This window comes from Lactuca virosa, chromosome 3 (assembly GCF_052849685.1).
Source record: "Lactuca virosa cultivar CGN04683 chromosome 3, Lactuca_virosa_CGN04683_v6, whole genome shotgun sequence".
Taxonomy (NCBI): Eukaryota; Viridiplantae; Streptophyta; class Magnoliopsida; order Asterales; family Asteraceae; genus Lactuca; species Lactuca virosa.
The window spans coordinates 292,494,645-292,499,599 of NC_136428.1; positions in this window are offsets into that span (position 1 = coordinate 292,494,645).

Here is a 4,955-nt window from a genome sequence, read left to right on the forward strand (position 1 = left end):
ATCCTTGAAGCGATATTGTCTACTCAGTGATCAAATAGGATAGGTCCCACGAGATCATCTTATAATCAGTGAGTGAGAATAAAGGGAATTGGAAATCAGGTTATTTGTTTGATGTGAAATATATAATTAAAACAAATTAATTATAAATATTGTGGGTTAAAAACCCTATGTATTCACCATGCTTCCCTGCCAGACCCACTCAGTTTCTTTGTATCATAGGTAGCAGTACAAAGGTACATGGATAGTGATGTTTGGATTTGATGAGATATTTGAGGAGATATATGTCATTAGTATAATAAGATTTTGTAAGACCTATAATGACTATGTTTAAACTTATGTTTCTTATATCAGTTATCACATCCCAAATTTTTAATCATCAATAAAAAATCATTTCTTCGGAAATACCTTTTATGGGACAAATTGCGTATTTACAAAGAATACTCTATTTTAAAATAAGCATAAAGAAAATGCATTTTCAGGCCTTGAAAATGGGGATGTCACATGTGAATATATCAAATAAACACAATATACAATGTGATATTCACATGTGAATATACCTTCACATCTTAATCAGTATATGCTAATTAAGTGCACAAAGCAACTATGTAAGGTTACATGTTATTCATATGTTAATAAAATATAAAAATACAATAAAGCTATATAGATGTAACAACCCAAAAATAGTGATAAAAGTTTTCATTTTAAAATCGATTGTTTCAATCATCAAATAGTTCCAAGTCAATCACAAAATACAATATCCAAAACATCAGAGTGAAAGTATCAAGAAAGTGCGGAAATCATGAGGGGGAGAATGCTATGCCATCACGTCGGGCCCTTCCCTTTTGTACCGGAAGTACCTGAAACCACAAACATAAATGTAATCATAAAGCTTAGTGATTTTCCTCAAAATACCACATACATCATACACATATAATAGCAACACGTGGTTGTGTCAGGTCCGTATCAACCCCGAGTGTATAATGACTACGAGCCCAGATTGGCTCCATGTATATATCATGTAATCATATCAGTAAAATCATACAATAGCATACATCCTACTCATACAATACAGTGGGCAATCCATGGTGCCTTCAACCCACTAAGGTGGTAAGAAGACTCACCTCTAACTAAAAATAGTTGAATCGTACACTCGAGCTACTGCGAACACGGCTCCTCACACTAACAATAATCCAATAACGACCCTAATCAATAATTAGGGTTTTAACCCATAAAAACAGGGTCCAAGTCATCCTTCATCATATTAACGGAAAAATACCATTTTCCCTTTCCCTACATAACCTAACTAACAAAGCCCAAAACCCCTAATAACCCAAGGCCCAAAATCAACACAATGGGCTTTCTGAGAGTACGCCCGACGTAATCTACATGATGCCTGGCGTCCCATTACGTCTAGCGTACTCAGGTTTACGTCCGACGTAAACCCCTGAGTTCCAAATTCTAAACCAAGGTCTTAATGGCTTAAGACCTAACGTCCAAACTTCAGATCCAAGTCTAATAAAACGTCTAAGACCATAAATTTGCAACCTTTATCTCTTTGCATGGCTATAAGGATACCAACACCAAGATTCTAACTCATTTAACTCTCTAAAACTCCATAACTCTTGCATGAAAGAGTACCAAGGTCCAACCTTGCATATTTATGATCCTAAACATTCTAAGGTGCCTGAAAGGACAACTCAAAACTCTGGAGTATTCCAAACTCACAAAGATCAAGATCTTGGGACAAAAAAAACATAAAACCAAGCTTAATCAAAATATAACAAAGCAAGCAACAATATATGAACTTTATACCTCATGAAGATGCACTAAGATGCAAAGAGTCCCTATCCAAAAGATTGAGAGCAACACCACAACTCCAAGGGATTTCCTTCACCATCAAGAACACCAAAATATCACCATAAGCTTGAATTTTTTGCACACAAAGGTTAGGGTTTCAAAATGGAGGCTAAGAGACATGGAGGTTAAAGGCCATAAAGGTCTTTAAAGAGGGTGTAAACCCTAAAAATTAGGGTTTTCCCTCTACGAGCGGACGCCCGACGTCCACATACTTACGCCTGGCATTCGTGTAGGAATCTGCATCCAACAAGTTAAGCACCAACGCCCGGCGTACCAATCTCTTACGCTCGACGTTGGGACCATTTTTTCAAACTTTATATTATTAATGCCAAAACTGAAAATACCTAGAAACTGGTGTTACAAATCTCCCTCACTCGGAGCCCTTTTGAGTGTTTTCGTTGCACCTTCACTAAGTTCACCACCTTATTTCACAGAGTCATGGTCTTCCTGTCGAGGATCGTGATCCGCCTCTCCATGTAGTTCAGGCGCTCATCGACTTGAATATCAACCAAGGAAATCATCATCTACACACTTCCACAACTGAGAGACATGGAAGGTTTTATGGATTTGACTGTGCTCATCGGGCAAATCTAGTCGGTATGCAACCTTGCCCACCCGGGTGAAAATCCTGAATGGACCAATAAACCGGGGGCCCGGCTTGCCCCACGTTTCCAAGGTGACACCTTCGGAAGCACCAAGTCCCCCACTTGAAACTCAAGGTCCAAGCATCGTCGATCCGTAGTCTTAATCACTAATTCAGTACTCCCCATGACCATTTGTCCGAGCTCGCCCCAGCAAATCGGGGTTGTGCACCTCCTCCCATATATCATCTCAAAATGTGGTCGGTCAATATTGGCATGATAACTGTTGTTATAAGAGAACTTGACCAGTGGAAGATAAATATCCGAACTCCCTCCAAAATCTAACACGCACGTCCAGAGCATATCTTCAAGCGTTTGTATCATCTGCTGACTTTGTCCATCGGTATGGGGGTGTTATGTTGTACTGAAGTGCAGCTGAGTACCCAACTCCTCATGAAACTTTCTCCAAAACCTAGAGGTGAAACGAACATCTCGGTTTGAAACCACTAAAACTAGCACCCGGTGCTGAACCACTACCTCTTGAATGTAAATGTCAACTAGCTTCTCAGCATATATGCTCTCGGCAATCGGTATGAAGTGTATACTCTTGGTCAATCTATCAACAATGACCTAGATGGAATCAACTCCACGCGCCGTCCTTGGCAACTTTGTGATAAAATCCATGGTGATCAATTCCCATTTCCACCTGGTAATGGGTAATGGTTGCATCTTATTTTGGGGTCTCTGATGTTTGGCCTTGACTTTTCTACAAGTCAGGCATCTCTCTACAAACCACGCTATCTCCTTTTTCATACAGGGCCACCAATAACTCAACTTCAAATCCCTATACATTTTTATGTCCCCTGGATGGACCGAAAACTTTGACTTATGAGCTTCTCCTAGAAGTGTCTGCCTCACCCCACCAGTAGTCGGAACCCAAACTCTACCACACTAAGTAAATAAACCCTGACTGTCTCTGACGAATAAAGGAATCTGCCCCCTGATCCACTCTGCCTTCCAATTTTCCTTTTTCAACCCTTCTACCTAAGCCTTCTTAATCATATCCAACAAAGGAGGAATAATAACCATCCTCATATAAATATCCCCGATAGGAGCACTCACTGCCTTACGGCTCAGGTGTCGGCCACAACATTGGCCTTTACAGGGTGGTACAGGATCTCACAATCATAATCTTTTACCACATCAAACCATCTTCGCTGCCCCATATTCAAGTTCGGCTGATCCCTCAGATACCTCAAACTCTTGTGGTCAGTGTATATAGTACACCTGACCCCATACAGATAATGCCTCCAAATTTTGAGGGCAAAAGCACAGCCCCCAACTCCAAATCATGTGTAGGGTAATTTGCCTCATGAGGCTTCAATTGCCTCGAAGCGTAAGCAATCACATGTCCTATTTGGATGAGTATGGCTCCCAAACCCAAGATAGATGCATCAAAATAAACCACAAAATCATCAATTCCCTCGGGAAGTGCGAGAATTGGGGCCTCGAATAATATCTGCGTCAAAGTCTGAAAAGCCAACTGCTAATTAGGCTCCCACGGAAAAGTAACATTCTTCTTCGTCAAGCGGGTCAATTGTGCTACAATCTTGGAGAAATTCTGGATAAATCTCTGATAATACCCTGCGAGACCTAGGAAGCTCCAAATATCATATGGGGTCCTCGGAACCTCCCATCACATCACGGCCTCGATCTTGGCCGGATCGACCAATATACCCTTAGGTTGACGATGTGCCCCAAGAACTGCACCTCGCACAACCAGAACTCACATTTACAGAATTTGGCATACAATGTCTCTCTACTCAGGTCTCCAATACCTCTCACAAATGTTCCTCATGCTACTCCCTGGTCTTGGAGTAGACCAGAATATCATCAATAAACACTATCACCGACCAGTCCAACATCGGCCTGCCAACCCGAATCATGAGATCCATGAATGTTGCTGGTGCATTGGTGAGCCCGAATGACATCACCACGAACTCGTAACGGCCATAACGAGTCCTGAAGGCCGTCTTCTGCATATCATCATCTTTGACCATCATCTGATGGTAACCTGATCGTAAATCAAGCTTGGAAAACCAATATCCACCATGAAGCTGATCAAATAAATTGTCGATCCTTGGAAGTAGGTAACGGTTCTTCACCGTTAGCTTATTTAAGTCCCGGTAGTCAATGCACATCCTCTGCAAACCTTCCTTCTTTTTCACGAACATGATCGGTGCTCCCCAAGGTGAGTTGCTTGGCCGATTGAATCTCTTATTGTCACAACTAGCATTTTTTTTGCTAGGAAATTCTGTATTCATGTAATCAACTCTTGTATAACTTGTAATCTAAGTTGATGTCATGCACTATGCTCAATCAAAATCAGCCATTTGAACCAAAATTCATGAGTGAAGTTCAAAACCTAATTCAATACATCTAATATACTCAACTATAGGTTTGAAACCCTAATAACCCGGTTCAAACTCAGAATGGACCAGGATCCTCTTGTTGGGC